Consider the following 18,772-nt stretch of genomic DNA (forward strand, 5'->3'; position numbering starts at 1 on the left):
GTGAAGAATCTTTCATTTATCCAGACAGTTTTGATACATTTTAAGTTAGAATATTTTTTGATTGCATTTAGTTATACAATATGGCATTGTTTTATTTGTTTTTGCCTGTTATTCATTTATTTATTCAATTTGATCATTTTATTTAGTTTGTCAACACAAATAAATAGTATATGTGTTGTAGTATATACAAATAAATAGTATATATATATATATATATATATATATATATATATATATATATATATATATATATATATATACATACATATACATACATACATACATATATACATATATATATATACATACATACATATATATACATATATATATATACATACATACATATATATACATACATATATATATACATACATACATATATATACACATACATATATATATACACATACATATATATACATATATATATATACACATACATATATATACATATATATATACACATACATATATATACATATATATATACACATACATATATATACATATATATATACACATACATATATATACATATATATATACACATACATATATATATATACATATACACATACATATATATATATACACATACATATATACATATACACATACATATATATACACATACATATATATACACATACATATATATATATACATATACATACATATACATATATATACATATACATAGACATACATATATACATATACATACATATATATATATACATATACATACATACATATACAGACATATACATATATATATACATATATATATATATACATATACATACATATATATACATATATATACACATATATACACATATATACATACACACACACACACACACATATATATGTATATATACGTACACATATATATTTTGTACTAAGTCCGGCTTTCTTTATTTTGGGGCTGCCATCTGAAGGATGCACACGCATCTGCATTTGTAGAACAGCCAACAGGATCTCTATTTAGCCGTTCTGATCTGACAGCAGCAAAGTGGTCAGCCAGTGACGCTTTGGCTCCCTGGTGTATTTTTGGCTTGTTGCTTCTACCCCTCCTGGGCCGATATGAGGTGACACCCCCTTATAAGTCAACTACTCATTCCAGGAAGTGATGACTTGTGTAACTGCTTTTTTTTGTCCTCATCCCAACAGTATCATGGTACAGATAAGAAGGAAAAGGCCAACATGGAATGGTCAGTGGAGTTTAAAGCATAAATGCAAAAAGGGACATTCTACATATAATAAATCCAGTTCACTTGTGATTTGTGGACACAAAGGAGTCTCTATGGAGGTCACAAACATTTTAAAAAATTAAGACGATAGAGACTCAAATCAACTTGCTGTACAATACATTACAGGTTTGCCATTGGGCTTGAGTCCTATTAGCAGCTTAGCACTCCATTCTTAACTCTATGATTCCCTCACATATCATTCCCCATCGACTTTAGAGAAAATATCTACATTTAGGTACTTTTACGTCCCTGTGGGATCACAAAAATACAATTCCAAATACAACATGCTGCTGGAACGCGGGTAAAATAAATACACTTAAGATTTCTCCTTCCACCTCAAAGTTGTGGTTGGGGAAGGTTTTGTGGGGTTGGAGAAAGTGCACATGTAGTCAGCAGCTGTTATGTAGAATTAGCAGAAACAAGATAACATGCTTATTTTCCAACAATAACCCCTGTTTAAAAAGCAGCATTCAAGGATTTTCCCAAGTGTTGGACCTTTGACCTGTTAGCCCTTCATGCTGACCAAGCTGCTTTCAACTCACATTCAGCAACTATAAGCTACTTGCAACAATTGCTCTTCCTGATGCTTGTTTACCTCAAATCCATAATTCATGTGAAAGCAGCCATGTAACACTTGCTCATTGGCGTGTGGGACCCGGTTTCTATCTGACTGGAGTCTCGCCATACACGGTCACATGTGCGGTTGACAAACTCCCGAGGTGAAACCTCATCTTGAATGTACAAGATTGTTCTGCTTAACTTGGTGGGCAAATAAATGGGCCTGTCCGAAGTGAAACTGAGGCAGCTTCATCTCCTCTTTAATGACAGACAGACAGACATAATCTTAAAATCCACAGTAACTATTCAATGCATTGCTGGCAGTAAATGCAGCACGACACAGTCATCTGGGCCATGCATACGTTACCTGTGGCACCGCGACAGTCTATGACGTTACAGCCGGAGATCGATTATTTAGCGGCGCAATGATTCGCTACGAGCGATCAGCGCGCTCATACCGAACTAAATCAATCATTCCCTCGGCAGCGCGACCCTAAATTCAGACGTTTCAACGTTTCAACATTCCCAATGAGCGCTCGGTCGTGTACTCACGCTCAGGGAGGAAAGTGCGGCTGTCAGCTACTTACACCGCAGAGTCCATGAATGAATTTTTTTTTTTTAAAAACGAGCAGCAGTCCCGCTGGAGTTCTCCGGGGTTTTATCCTCAGTGTGTCGGTAGTGGAAGTCCCGAAGAAGCTATCGCCACGGGTCGGTTCACGGATGAATGTCGGTGCTGCGCTTGACTCCAGCGACCTGTTGCTCACATGACAGCCGCCGTGTGTCCTCCACTCCCCGGTATTGTAGACTTGCGTCAAGTCCGACTGTAGGGCCCAGAGTACACTTCCGGTTAGTGTTTTCCCCCAGAATAAACCTCAGTAATGACTAAATAGGTGGTCCAGGAGAACAAGGAAGTCATGTTTTGAACTCTAGTTCCAGTCTATGGCTCTCACTATATCAGTGCTGCCGAAAATTGATAAATACTTTTGGCAACGAGCTGGCGAATATTACTGAAAGGCTGAAAGATAATAGCATTCCTACACGGACCTTCCTACCCTTACAGTTACTTTAGGTATTGAACAAGATTGATATCATCGTTCAGCTTTTCAGAACGAGCACAGTTAAAAACATAAATATATACATTGAACAAAATATTTTTAATTCTCAGTGTTTGTGCTATAAATACAATATGTTCTTTTTAATGTGTGATTCGAAAGACCTTGTGTAAATAAAGCTCCTCAAAATAATATACGTCTACAACCATGATTTATAAACATATATATATATATATATATATATATATATATATATATATATATATATATATATATATATACATATATATATATACATATATATATATGTATGTATATATATATATATATATATTTGTGTTGACAAACTTTATATATATATATATACACTATATATATATATATATATATATATATATATATATAAATATATATATATATATATATATATATATATATGTATATATATATCATGTTTGCGTACATTTGGGTCAATGTATAGTTTATAAACACCTTTCATTCTGAAAAGGTACATTATTTCCGTTCTCCTTCCTGCACATCCCTCCACACCTCATATTTAAATACACTCGTCACTTTACCCATCACCTGTCACTTTCACACAATCAATAACTTCATTCCGTGCACTTTATTTTACTTATTATTATTTGTGTTCATTTTTTACTTACTTGTTGCATCTTTACTTTTTTTAATCTAAATTTGTATATTTGTATATTTTATTTATTTTATAGTGTAATGTTCATTGTTAGTGTTGTTGTTGTTAAATGTTGTGCACCTTCTGCCAGGACAAATTTATTGTTTGTGCAAACTCACTTGGCAATAAATGGTTCTGATTCTCCATTTCCGGGACTGCTTCGTCTGTCTGCTGGTAGCTTCACATAGCCCCTGCCAGAATTTGAAAAAGCTGCGCTTCCCATCGCACCTAAAAAAAAAAAAACATCCAAAAGGAACCGGAGCGTTAAGTTAAGCCTTGTCTGAATTTTAACTATGAAATTATTATTTATTCCCTCGGTCAGCATTCAAGTCACAGAAAACAAGAATTTTAAAAATATATATCATTTTTTTAAAGTCATTTAGAACAGATCTAACATAGTTCATCATATTTCTTTAAAAAAAAGTGAAACAAAACGTTGTTCAGTTTTTTTTTAAAGAAGGATGTGCCTGTCTCGACCAGAGAGAGGCAGCAACATTATCCCCATACAGACCAGCCTTTATTGCCCCTAGACAGCTGGTATTTAAAATCAGAAGAAAACCTGCACCCATGTAACATGCTCTTCATATCTCACCTATACAGAGACAGAGATACACTGTATTGGATATAAACATTGTATCAATGGGTGCTCGTCTCCTCAATATAGCAGGTGGGAGGAACTTGTTGTCCCACTCTGTCCTCTAGTGGTGGGGGCCTGCTATGACATTAGAAAGAAGGACGCAGTCTTCTTTCTCCAAAGAGATTTGTAATCCTTTACAGTGAGGTCTGGCTTATCAGAACATTACAATTGAGTAAATTAATGAATGTCTTTGTATTTAATGTATTTCCCAGTATGCACAATTCTAAACAATTCTAATCTGTTGAAATTTCAACTTCACGTCGCGTCCAACGCTCTGTTCGCCCCGCCGCAAACTCATTGTTAGTGTCGCCTCAAACGCGTCTGTCGCGTTGCTCGCCAGAAACGTCGCGTCTACGCAGCTCCTTCGCAGCTGTGCATTGACTTTGCATGAAATCTGGTCGTGCAACCAACTTTTGTGGCGCTCGGTGTGAACACAGCATAAGCAATTTGTTGTATTAGGCGGTTGGCATGAACTGGTTTGTGACTGGGTGATGCTGTGTTCACACCGAACGTGTCAAAAAAAATTCTCGACGGCCGTCGACATTTTTTTTGCCACGCGTCGAGAAAAAGTGTGTTCACACCAAAAGCAGAAAGACTAATCGCGACGCCACACAGGGGGCGTGGCTTATATAGCAGCAGTCTGTGAAGGGAAACAAAGGAGTCCTAATGCTGTGTTCACATCGAGTCGAGAAGTAGTGTGTTCACACCAAAAGCAACAAGACTAATGGCAGCGCCACAAAGGGGGCGTAGCTTATCTCAGCCGCTTCTCTCCTTGAAAAGAGCGATCTTTTCCATTATAGACTATAGATGAAACAACCACTAAAACTGCTTTATACTTGTTGTGGGCGTCGAGAAAAAGTGTGTTCAAGAATGTGACGAAGCAATTAAATCTCACAATAAAGCGTTTAAAGTATTAAAAAATGTTTTTTGACTCAATAGGGAGACAAAAATGTATAAAGTATGGAAAATGATTTAAAAAAAAAAATGAACAGGATTAAAAGAGAGTTTGGGTATCCAGTTCTAAATGATGGGGAAACAACAGCAGTGCAAGATGAGGAGAAAGCTGAGATGACTGCGCAAACTTTTGTCAACATCCATAGTACAGGCAATATTGGGGAAGAGTGTAAACGGGGGAGGGAAACTACAAGTGTGGAAAATGAATATGTTTTACAGCAACCGGAAGATACTAATAATCTGCTAAACAAGCCGTCCACAAAGACGGAATTTAGGAGACGTCTGAAGAAAACCAAAATGTCTGCACCAGGCAAGGATCAAATCTTTTACATCATGTTAAGAAATCTAGGGGAAGCATCTCAGGATATACTGCTTGAGTTGTATAATGAAGTTTGGGAGGGCGGGAAACTGCATTAAAGTTGGAAGGAGGCTATTGTGGTCCCGATACGTAAACCCGGTAAAGATTGCACTAACCCAGGGAATTGTAGACCAATAGCGTTAACTTCAAATATATGCAAAACAATGGAGAAAATGATAAATGAAAGATTAACGTATTGTGTAGAACAGGGGTGGGCAATTATTTTTTCCATTGGGCCATATGAGGTACAGAAAATATTGTGGAGGGCCGGACCAATAGCCTGAACTCATTTATGTACTCTCTGTGACGGAGTTTGACAGGACTTCCAGCATGCAATTCTGTGGTATAATTTTATAAATGTGAAACCATGACTGAAGTTCCTATCCCTGACAGCTAAGTAGCTCCGCTTAGTGGGATGTAGACTGAAACTGTAAAAAGTAGATGTTGCTGCCTGTTGACATCTATGACAATGTGCTGCTGGATTGATGGTATGTCCACCAGGCCTAATATTAATGATAACTACAAAAATACATTTAAAAAGAAATATATTTTTGTTAAATAGAATATTTATTAAACTTGGTGGGCCAGATTAAAACGCCAAATAGGCTGTATACGGCCGTACTTTGCCCACCCTTGATGTAGAAAGTAAAGGATATTTATCCAAACATCAGAGTGGTTTCAGTAAAGGGAGGAATAAAACAGATCCAGCCTTAAGTTTGGAACATAAAATTAGAAAAGCACAGGTAAACAAAAAGGTGTGGTATCGGTCTTCTTTGACATAGAGAAGGCATATGATATGATGTGGAGAGAAGAGTTATTAGACTATGCAAATTGGGTGTTCAGGGTCGAATGTATAGACGGATGAAAGATTTTTTTATTAAACAGATTCACAGAAGTCAGAATTGGAGAGAGCTATTCGGGAAAGTGTGGTATCGAAAACGGAACTCCTCAAGGAAGTATAATCAGTCCGTTACTATTTCCCATAATGATAAACGTGGTGTTCAGTGAAATAGAGAACGGCATGGGATTATCACTATTTGCGGATCATGGGTCAATTTGGAGGAGGGGATGAAATTTATAGTAAAAAAAGTGCAGAGAGCCATCTGTAAGGTAGAAGAGTGGTCATATAAAGCAGATAAAAACAAAAACTGCAGACAAAACAAAAACAATGTTCTTTAAAAGGAGATAAATTGGTAGGGAGGAAAAACTAAAACTGTATAATCACGAATTGGAGAGTGTAAAACACTTAAAATTTCTGGGTTTGTGGTTTGATGAAAAGATCACGTGGGCTGTACATATTAAAAGGAGAAATGCAAGAGTGTATAATGAGGTTTTTTGTGGGAAGGGAATGGCGGGCAGTTAGAACGGCTTTGAAAGCCATATGCATTAGATTGATTCGATCTATATTAGATTAGGGGTGTGTGGTGTATGGGTCAGCAGTACCCTGCTGGGAGAAGGACAAGAGAGAAACGAGAAGTTTTGGATAAACAGCAGCACAGAAAGCAAAAGAAATTAACATTGACAAATTAAACAATTAGTCCAACAATTCCTTTACCAGCAGTAGCACCGTGGATACATCCGGAGGCAACAGTAGATTTGGCATTACTTAATAAGAAGAACAAGGATAGAGGGGGTTCATTTAATGTTATTACAATTGAAACGCACATAGACAGATACCAAAGTTATGTCCAGGTGTACACAGACGCATCAAAGAATTCAGCAAATAAAGTAGGAATCGCAGGTATAGTGCCAGAATTTATCATCAAAATTGGTAAAATGATTACAGAGGGATTATTGGTGTACACAGGGGAAATGCTGCCAATAATGTTTGCACAACAGTGGATAGAGGACACAAGACCATTAAGGGCGATCATTTCTTCAGATTCCAGTACATCACTTGACACCTTACAGAACAGTCATTTAGTCAGTAGAGCACACATCCTTATTGGAATGCAGCAAATACTATACATAATTCAAATGATGGGTATCACAGTGGTGTTCTTATGGGTTCCTGCACACGTGGGGGTTAAGGGAAATGAAATGGTGGATAGAGCGGCAAAAGAAGCCGCAAAGAGTAGTTGCGCAAAAGTTTAAGTCAACTTCAGTAAATCAGAGGCCAAGGGAATTATTAAAATGAGGGAAAGGTGGCAGAAACAATGGGAGGAGGACAGGAAAGGGCAATAATTCTATAGAGAAAGTGGAGGAAGTGAGATGTGCAGGGGGAAACAAGAGAGATGAAACCGTCATTTCAAGGCTGCGATTTGGACACACTGGCTGAACGGGATGCTGCAGAAAATAGGGAAACACGACACAGGCAGATGCGGCTATTGTTGGCTGGAAGAAACAATCAAACACGTTATTCTACACAGTCAGAGATATGAAAATGAAAGAAAACATCTAGGCCTCTGCAAGGAGGGAGTACAGTTGGATTTGAAGGGTGTACTGCAAAGTAACTCCAGTGGATGCTATAATGCGCTATTGCAGTATCTTAGGGTAACAAGAACTATTCAGAGAATTTAAGCCCTAGGTTTATGTATTTATTTATTTATTTTGGTTTGTTTTGTTGGGTAGCTATGGTTTGGTTTGTTGAAACTATGTGTGTGTATGTATGGGTATGTATACATGTATACATGAAAATGTTTTATGTTTGTTTTGTTAGTCGTTATTTCATTTAGTAGACTTATTTTCTCGATAGGACAAGTGATAGACATCCTGATCCACACTCCAGACCAGTTGGTGGTGGTGATGCACCAAACTGTTGTTTGCCAACTGCCAATAAACCTCAAAAAAGAAGGAAAAGGCAACCAGTTTTGGAAGTTGGAACAGGAGAGAGGAAACAGTGCTGACTAGGCTATAGTTTCTGAGGACAGAAAAGCAGCTAGCCAAGGAACCAGAGTGGAAGGTTGCCTATGCTGAGCAAGTGCATGACATGGTTGACCGAAGGGCGGCAATCAAATTGACGAAGGACGCAATAAAGGACTGGAAAGGACCAGTGTCGTATGTGAGTCACCTCATTAATCCTAACCCACACTCTGTCACAACCCCTGTCAGACTTGTGTGGAACAGCAGCCAGAAGTGCACAGGTGTGAGCTTGAATGACCTACTGATGAAAGGACCAGATGTCCTCAACCAGATCCGCGCTGTCCTGCTCAGATTCAGGTGTGGGGTACATGCTGCCCTGGGTGATGTCAAGAAAATGTACAACTCTGTTTGGTTGGAGGACCGAGAGGTACATCTGCATAGATTCCTCTAGCGAGATTCAGAAGATCAAGAGCTGGCTGAATATGCAATCACGAGAGTAAACATTGGGGACAAGCCAGCGGGGTGCATTGCGCAGCTGGCAATGCGTGAGACTGCAAACCTTGCACCTTTCATCCACCTCAGCGTGGAGCGCCAGGTGCTCCAGGAAGACAGCTATGTTGATGACGTTCTTACATCCCACAATAACCTGGACCAGCTTAAAACCATCACAGCAAATATAGAGCAGATCCTGGAAGCTGGCGGTTTCAAACTCAAGCCGTGGGTCTTTTCTGGGCAAGGTGAGAGGACTGGTGGGAAGGACGAGCAGGCAAGGGCCAAGACAAAGATTTTGGTCCTGCCAAACCAAATGGATGAGGAGTCAAAGTGGCAAAATGGGCCTGACTTCCTAAAGCTACCAGCAAGTGAGTGGCCAATCAAGTCAGCAAAAGATCTAGCAAGCGCTGCCAGGGAGAGCATTAACAAGCTGCAGAAAAAGACATTTGCTGCTGCGACGAGAGCCAAAGCGAAAGAAGCTGAGTCAGATCAACACCGAGCAGGAACTGAACAAAGAAGACCACCAGCGGGATCAACCATCCTAGACCTTGTGGACGTCAAGCGTTTCAGTAGCTTGACTCAACTGGTCAAAACAATTGCATGGATCTGGAAAGCAGCAAAGAAGTTCATGGGACAAAATGGAGCCGTAAAGAGCTCAAAGTGGGAGGCAGTCTCTTCGGCAGGAGTCGTCGCAGTCAAAGAACGAGAAGACGTCCTAAGAGATATCTTTCTTGCGGCGCAAGGAGGCACAACCTTCCCGAGCACCACGACAGACAGACAGGTAGTCTATAAGGAGAAAGACTCCGGGCTATTAGTTTGTGGTGAGCGAGTGCAAATCTTCAAAGAAGATCAAGTGGCAGTCCCTATCCTACCCTAAAGCACATGAGTGTCCACACTGCCTGCTCGGGAGGCCCACCAAGAAAGTCACGATGGAGTGGCTGGAACCCTGCTCAAGATGAGAAAGAGGGCGTGGGTCATACGAGGAAGGAGGATCGCCCAAAAGGTTGTTGATGGCTGCATAATCTGCAGGAAGGCAAAGGCAAGAAAATGTCAACAAGTAATAGGTGACTTGCCGCCTGAACGAACCGAACCTTCAGCGCCTTCCAAATTCACAACCATAGACCTATTTGGACCTTACCAAGTCAAGGATGATGTGAAGAAGAGAGTGAAACTAAAAGTCTAGGGCGTGGTCTTCTGCTGCATGTCCAGTAGAGCCATCCACACAGAGTTGGTAAACACAGTATCAACAGAAGGGTTCCTGATGGCCTACCAAAGGTTCACAGCAATCAGAGGACACCCAAGGAAGATCTGGTCAGACCCAGGCACCAATTTCATTGGAGCAAAACCAGTCTTGGAGGAGCTTTACAGATTTCTGGACGGCTTAAACAAACCGGCCTTGTTTGAGAACGCGGCCAAAAAGCTGAAGCTGCTGTACGCATCGTAAAGAGAGCACTCCAGACGCTTGGAAGGGAGTCCGAGCTCACATACAGCGAGTTCCAGAAAACTCTTCACATAGCAGCCAACCTGGCCCAATTGACGCCAGAGTACAGAGCCGGGAAGACTCTATCCAATATATCACACCCAACACGCTCCTTCTTGGGCGGGCATCTCAAAGGGGGGATGTCCAAATATTCGACTTTGCCAGCTACCCCTACAAAAGACTCAGAGCAATGCAGTCAGAGGTGACCAAGTTCTGGAAGCATTGGAGCCAACTTGCTGGTCCCAACTTGTTTGTGGCACACCGCAGAAAGAAATGTCGCTGTTGGGGACGTTGTCTGGCTGTGCGACCAAAATGTGCTAAGGGGCCAATTCAAGCTTGGCCGAGTCAACAGCACAAATGCCGACAGTAGAGGAATCGTGAGGGACGTCAACATCAGGGACGTCAGGCGGTTAGAAAAGTGGGATCTGGGAATCGGGACGCTGTACAAGAACAAACAGACACATCTGCAGACACGGAGAGGCAGCCGGTAAGAGTGAAAGACCTTGTTGGTGATGGTCACCTGATTGACTAACGTGAGCGCTGGAAAGCGCGGCGAAGCTCCGCAGCGCATCTACGTGCGGCAGCGTTAATTGTTTGTTGACATGTTGGTGGAAGCACAGCTGATGCGGTGAAATGTTGCTTGTGTGTGGGTTGAATGCACGGGGGTTTGATTGCATACGGAAAGGGTGCTGAAATGTGGCTTTTTCTGTTTTATTTAAGGTTTTCACCCTTATTTGCTGAAGGGAGCTTTGCTCAAAGGGAGCTTTTTCAGTGAAGCGGAAATAAATGACTTGGTGAACTAAATCTCAAAAATAAAAAGAGATAAAAAAAAAGAGAAAAGTTGTTTTTTCATTGGAGTGGAATCCAGTCAAAATCCGAGTAGATGGGTCAATCACTTTAAAGTGGGTAAATGCGCTAAAACAGCGGACAGAACTTGACAATTATCTTGTTCACCATCTCAATGACAACTTTCATCACCTCTATACACTCCGGTGGGAATGTTTGTGCACACAGTGCTTCTTGGTGCAAGGTGCAGTGAAATGCAAGCAGATTTCAATCCAACGCTTTCTGTAATAAAGTCACAAACCCCTTTTGTGATCCTCACATACTTGGTGCCCAATCTGTAGCCACTGAAATCAGGTGGTTGGTGTTTATTCCTTTGTCATTTAAACACTTCAGCACAGCCTCACATATGTCCTCCCCCCGTGTTTGGCCTTTCAGTGGTATTATTTCGATCATTTCTTCTTGCGGCCCATCATAATTCACATATCTGCATAACAGCACTGTCTGTTCAATATCGATCACGTCACACGACTCATCACAGGCAATTGAGTATGCTGGAGCTGAATTAATGTCCTTGATTTGCTGATCGGTGATGTTGTCTAACATTTTAATGGTCCTTTCCTTCACTGTCTTTGCGGAGAGAGGCATGTCTTTAATTTTCTGTATTATCTCAGTTTTATTTTTAAAGTAAGAAAATAGGTGCTCTGATAATTTAATGAATGCTTCCTTCATGTCGTCACCATCTGTGAACGGTTTTCCATGCTTCATTATCTCCCGGGTTGCAACAAAACTGGCAGCAGTTGTGGAGTTTGGAGATGTAATTCACTTCTCAAATCTATCTTTGCGTTCCTCTAATTTCTCCAGAACTAATGCAATCACATTTTTTCTCTCACTCTCAACTGGGTACTCAGCTCCAAATGTAGCATGCCTTACCTGGAAATGTCTTTCCACATTACTCTTTTTGTTATTTGACAGTTTCTCTTGACAGAGCAAACCTGCAGGCAATCCTTCTGCCTTGGCAATGCAAAATGATTCGGTCCAAGAACTGTTAAATCCCCTGTTCTCCTCAGCTACCTTTCTCTTTTTCCCTTTGGGATTCTTGGCCATCACACATCCGCCGTTTGTGACAGCCACCTGTCTAGCACCGCGCCAGGTTTAAAGAAACGTGTGTCGCAGGCTATGACGCAAATCTTTGTTGACAGAAATGTTGAAATTTTAATATTTTTCTACACATTTTTACATCATTGGAAAACGTCAAGAATGTTTGTCCTCCTACAGAAACATTATTAAAACAAAAAATATATTTTTTCCCCGCATCTTTTTCCATTTTCATACATTTTTTAAAAAGCTCCAGGGAGCCACGTGGGCGGTGCTAAAGAGCTGCATGCGGCTCTGGGGTCGCAGGTTGCCGACCCCCGGGCTAAATTGTTTATTAGACCCGTCTTCTTTGGGCAGAATCGATCTAGCCCTACAACATGCACTAGCAGCAGAGACGTGCATGTGAGCAGCTGAGAGGTGCACTAGCAGAGGAGAGAAGCAGGAAAAGCATTATTTGGCGCAGTTTTCCTATTTTACAAATATTACTGGGTATATACCATAGCTCAACAACACAAATAGTGACAATTTGTATAATGTATTAATATAATTATATTTTTATAATTATTAATAGCATCTTTTTTTTCTTTCTTTTTTTTTGGTGGCTCAAGGCCCTGTTGCCCTCTATGGGCCAGCCACCACTGAGGTTGGAAATACTCCAAGTTAGTTATTTTAACTAACTCCCGCCTCCATTTCTTGTAAATAATTAAACTATTCTCATGTTCTTAAAACAATTCAATACATGAATTACGTCAGTCGATGGTGGTGTTCCTCTGTGAATCACCACCTTAACGTGGTGAAGGAGTTTGAGTGGCTCAGTGATCCTGGGAGCGGTGTTGTCCGGGGCGTCAGCCCCTGGTAGGGTCTCCCAAGGCAAACAGATCTTGGGGGAAAGCCCAGACTAAGAGCGGTTCAAAAAAACCCTGATGGAGAGCAGCACTCGGAGTTCAGTCACCTCGCCCGGACAAGGGAAACCGGGGCACCCTCCCGGAGCCAGACCCGGGAGGCGAGCTCGTCGGCGAGCGTCTGGTGGCCGGGCTTTTGCCCATGGGGCCCGGTCGGGCTCAGCCCGAAAAAACATCATGGTACCGCTGCCACTCTGTGGACTCACCACCTGCGGAGAGGACCATCGGGGTCGGGTGCAGTGCAGACCGGGTGGCAGGCCAGGTGGAAGACCTGGGCGAGCCGATCGCCGGCAGCATGGACTAGCTCTAGGGACGTGGAACGTCACTTCGCTAGCGGGAAAAGAGCTGGAGCTGGTGCAGGACCAGCTAGATATAGTTGGGCTCACCTCCACGCACAGCAAGGGCTCTGGAACCAAGCTCCTGGAGAAGGATTGGACTTTGTCCTTTTCTGGAGTTGCCCAGGGTGAGAGGCGCCGGGCGGGAGTGGAGATACTCACGAGCCCCCGGCTGAGCGCCGCTATGTTGGAGTCTTGCCCGTTCTGAACCCGAATGGTGTTCTGCTGTTGGACTTCTGTGCTAGCCACGGTTTGGCCATCACAAACACCATGTTCGAGCATAAGGTGGTTCATAAGTGTACTTGGTACCAGAACACCTTAGGCCAAAGATCAATGATCGACTTTGTAATCGTATCATCTTGGACACTCGGGTGAAGAGAGGAGCAGAGCTGTCAACTGATCACCACTTAGTGGTGAGTTGGATCAGATGGCGGGGGAGACGGAAGGAAAGACCTGGCAAGCCCAAACGTGTTGTGAGGGTGAACTGGGAACGTCTGGCTGACGATCCTGTCCGGAAGGTCTTTAACTCACACCTCCGGAAGAACTTTTCACGCATCCCGAAGGAGGTTGGGGACATGGAATCCGAGTGGACCTTGTTGAAAGCCTCTATTGTGGAAGCGGCCGCCAGGAGTTGTGGTCCGAAGGTCGTCGGTGCCTGTCGCAGCAGTAACCCGAGAACCTGGTGGTGGACACCGGGGGTGAGGGAAGCCGTCAAGTTGAAGGACGCCTTTTGGGCCTGGTTGGCCCAGGGGTCTCCTGAAGCAGCTGACGGCTACCGGCATGCTAAGAGGGCTGCAGCTGCGGCGGTTGCGGATGATAAAACTCGGGCATGGGAAGAGTTCGGGGAGGCCATAGAGAAGGACTTTCGGTTGGCCTCAAAGAGGTTCTGGCAAACCATCCGGCGGATCAGAAAGGGAAAGCAGGGCCTACCCCAGGCTGTTCTCAGCGGGGGAGGGGAACTGCTGACTCGGACTGGGGACATCGTCGGACGGTGGAAAGAGCACTTTGAGGAACTCCTAAACCCGGCCAACATGTCCCCTGGGGGGGCAGCGCCTGAAGACCTTGGGGTGGGTGCACCCATATCCCTGGCAGAGGTCACTAAGGTAGTTAAAGAGCTCCATGGTGGCAGGGCGCCGGGGGTGGATGAAATCCGCCCTGAGATGCTGAAAGCGCTGGACATTGCTGGGCTGTCTTGGCTGACACGCCTTTTCAGTGTCGCATGGGGGTCGGGAACAGTGCCCATGGACTGGCAGACCGGGGTGGCGGTTCCCATTTTCAAGAAGGGGGACCGGAGAGTGTGCTCGAACTATCGTGGTATCACACTGCTCAGCCTCCCGGGAAAAGCTTATGCCAGGGTGCTGAAAGGAGGCTCCGACCGCTTGTCGAACCTCGGATTAAAGAGGAGCAGTGCGGATTCCGTCCCGGTCGTGGAACAGTGGACGAGCTCTTTAACCTTGCGGGACTACTGGAGGGGTCTTGGGAGTTTGCCCAACCAGTCTACATGTGCTTTGTGGACTTGGAGAAAGCTTTCGACCGGGTCCCTCGGGGGGTTCTGTGGAGGGTGCTGGGGTGCCGGATCCGTTGGCACGGGCTATCCGGTCTCTGTACGCCTGCAGTAGGAGTTGTGTCCATATCCTCGGTATTAAGTCAGACATGTTCCCGGTGGGTGTTGGCCTCCGCCAGGGCTGCCCTTTATCACCGGTCCTGTTCGTGACTTTCATGGACAGGATTTCTAGGCACAGCCGTGGGGCGGAGGAAATCCGGTTCGGGGGCCTCGGGATCACCTCTCTGCTGTTTGCAGATGATGTGGTCCTGTTTGCTTCCTTGGACCGTGACCTCCAGCATTCGCTGGAGCGTTTTGCAGCCGAGTGTGCAGTGGCAACGATGAGAGTTAGCGCCTCGAAATCTGAGGCCATTGTTCTCTGCCGGAAACCAGTGGATTGCTCCCTCCAGGTGGGGACAACATGCCTGCCCCAAGCGAAGGAGTTCAAGTACCTCGGGGTCTTGTTCACGAGTGAGGGTAAGGTGGAGCGGGAGATCGACAGGCGGATCAGTGCGGCTGCAGCAGTAAAACAAGCGCTGTACCGGTCCGTCTTGGTGAAGAGGGAGCTGAGTCAGAAGGCGAAGCTCTCCATTTATTGGTCGGTCTACGTTCCAACCCTCACCTATGGTCACAAACTCTGGGGCGGATACAAGCGGCCGAAATGAGCTTCCTCCGTAGGGTGGCCGGCCTCAGCCTTAGAGATAGGGTAAGGAGCTCGGACATCAGGACGGCGCTTGGAGTCGAGCTGCTACTCCTTCGTATCGAAAGGAGTCAGCTGAAGTGGTTCGGGCAAAGATCCTAACAAAGATCAAATATTTTGGCAAGGAGGCTAGAAGCTATTCTACCACGGTTAATACATTCAGATCAAGTAGGATTCATAAAGGGAAGGTCATCTGCAGACAACTTGAGGCATCTGCTACATCTTATACAACTTTATCAGGGGGAAACCACTCCCACAGCTGCTTTTTCCTTGGACGCTCAAAAGGCATTTATTAGGGTAGAGTGGAGCTTCTTGTGATCTCATTTTTTCAATGAGTGAAAGTAATTTACTCAAATGCACAAGCAGCAGTGATAACAAATGGAATGATGTCACCCTTTTTCAATCCGATGAGAGGTACCGAACAGGGAGACCCGCTTAGAAAAAAAAAGAAGAAACATACACTTTTATAAATCCCCTTGGGGAAATTCTTCTCTGCATTTGACCCATCCTTGATTAGGGGACAGTGGGCTGCCCTGTGGGGGGCCCGGGGAGCAGCGTAATGTTAAGTGTCGTGCTCGTAGACACTTCGACGTGTGAACTGTGGATCGAGCCGGTTACCTGGTGGTAACGGGACGTCCGCTCATCCCCCTGAGCTACAGCCGCCCCATAGTCTTTACACTATTCTTGCAAGCTCTGGCTATAACAATAAGGACAGAGACAAGTATTAAGGGGGCTTGTACAAGGGGAAGAACACAAAATGTTTATGTACGCAAATGATATTTTATTACTGATCAAGGATCATTTGGTTTCAATTCCTAATGTTCTCTCTACAATTGAATCCTTTTCAAACATATCAGGTTATACAATAAACCGACAAAAGTCTGAATGCATGTCGATATCAAGAGGATGCATTCTATTAACAGTTGATTCATTCCAGTTCAAATGGATTCCAAGGGGGCTGAAACATCTGGGTATTAATCTCTGCTCAAATATAGAAAAAAATAATCTCTAATAATATGCTTCCACTGATACAAAAAAAAATGAGACAAACTTTGAGAAATGGAAAGTGTTAAATCTTACCTTATGGGGGAAGAATTATATCATTAAGATGGTGGTGGCTCCACAATTTAACTACATCTCTATGAGGATACCAATACTTATTTCCGAAAAGATCCTTAAACAAAAGAATTATTAAATTAGGGAATTCTTATGGATTGGGAAAATGTCGAGAATCAGTATGAAAAAGCTCTTTGCCTCAATGAATAGTGGAGGTTTGGCTCTTCCAAATGTGGAATTATATAGCATAGCATTCAAAATAAATAAGATAGCACGGCACTGGGCAATTGATGAATCCAACCCTGCACGGGTAAAGATGGAAGAGGAATTAACATCTCCATTTCAGGTTATACACTTGTTATCACAAAAGCATACGACAAAAACAAACCAAGGAAATCTGATTTTACAACACTTTAAGTGGACATGGGTAAGGGCACATAAGATGCTAGGGATTTCTTAATAGAAACACAACTACTCCACCACTTGGAATAACCATCTCATATGTTTAAGAAAAAAGTATTTCTGTGGGATACATGGCTTGCAAAAGGATTACACGTTATCAAAGATTTGTACAGAGACGGCTTATTTAAATCATTCGAGGACCTTAAAGAAAACATGCCCGCTTGAAATTAAAATTTACTATTATTTACAACTGAAGAGGGTATTTACAACTGAGGAGTAGCATGGGATCTGGGTTTAGACTTAAAAGAGAAGAGAACGAAGAGAATAAGATTCAGGAGTTTCTAGGTGCTCCCCGTACCCTATAGTCTGCCTCAACATTTTAATGAAAAATGTCAGATATTCAAGCGGGCATGTGTGAAGGCCTTAGACCGGTGTGGCGAAAAGACATCTAGATAAGAGAAGATGCAAGGCGAGAAATAATTTCAAAGCTGGGCTACAAGGGATGCAAGAAGCAACTTTACTCACTATAAAATTGTACATAGATATTATTTTACACCTCTGAAAATGTATAAAATGGGCTTAATGCGGAATAATAAATGTCAGAAATGTTACATGGAAATTGGCACTTTTCTACACGCTATATGGGCGTGCTCCAAGGTGTTGCCTTTTTGGAAGTTAGTTTTGAAAGAATTAGAAGGGTGGCTCAAACGGCCTCTACCAGATTCCCCAACTTTTTGTTTAGTAGGGGACAGATCGTCAGTGGCACCAGGCCTCACCAAAGCAGAAATGAGACTGTCATTAACAGGTCTTATGGTGGCACCAATGTCTATCCTGCGAAACTGGAAGAGCCCACATACGCCCACACTCACAGAATGGCTTAAACTTATGACAGAGACGGCTGCCTTTGAAAATATGATTGCCAGGGTAAAAAATAGTTCAAGTCAAACTGACCAAGCATGGGAAAATCTAATGGCTTTTTTTAACAAATTAGAACGGTACTCAGATGTACGTGTTCAAGAAATTGCAGGTATATATATAGGGCTGTGTATGCAAGTTTACAGGTAACAGATAATAAAGCGGTGTTGAGGTGATTGTATTTTGTATTGTTATGTTTGTCTGTCCGCTGTGTTGTTTTCTTCTTTTTCTTTCTGTACTTTATTATACTATGACAATCCTAATTTTTCTATTTGTATTTATGTTTAATGTCAATGTATTGAAATAATTAAAAATGTAAGTGAAAAAAAGATAATGGTAATACTATCTCATTGATATTTATGGGATTTACATGTTTGTCTGATATAATCTGATATTTAATGGATCATCCAATTTGGAACCATCGAATGCGTTTTGCATGCAATGGCCAACAATGACAGAATGTTCAGAAGTTGTGAAGAGCCCAACAATGTCACCCAGAATCAACTTATCCATTTTGAAAAGCAATTCATGTGCAATTTGTTTTTTGTCTAAAATGCAGACAACTGCATACTCTTTTGCACATATGTCAAAATGCAGGTTTGAATGAATGAAGAATTAAAATCTGTAGCGAACAACACACTCAAAGTCTGCTTCAGGTATGATGTATGCATAGGGTTTCGCTGTTATTTATTATTGCTCCAAAGTAAACATGTGTTTATTAGCTTTTCATTCACCAGGTGGCAATGTTGGTTTAT

General features: G+C 42.5%; 1 protein-coding gene across 6 annotated transcripts in view; it reads right to left on the reverse strand.

The window, feature by feature from the left end:
- The window catches only part of LOC137804751 (F-actin-monooxygenase mical2b-like), a 61,808-nt gene extending 59,208 nt beyond the window's left edge, over positions 1-2,600 (reverse strand). For 5 of the 6 annotated variants that reach the window (XR_011080169.1, XM_068604099.1, XM_068604102.1 and 2 more), the window contains exon 1: positions 2,370-2,600. The gene's annotated coding sequence lies outside the window, so the exon portion shown is untranslated. The remainder of the gene's footprint in view (positions 1-2,369) is intronic. The other variant, XM_068604100.1, reaches the window with a different exon arrangement.
- Positions 2,601-18,772: the final 16,172 nt, after the last annotated feature.

The sequence above is a fragment of the Clinocottus analis genome, unplaced genomic scaffold (assembly GCF_023055335.1).
Source record: "Clinocottus analis isolate CAN_PGR_092001 unplaced genomic scaffold, fCliAna1.0.p SCAF_61, whole genome shotgun sequence".
NCBI lineage: Eukaryota > Metazoa > Chordata > Actinopteri > Perciformes > Cottidae > Clinocottus > Clinocottus analis.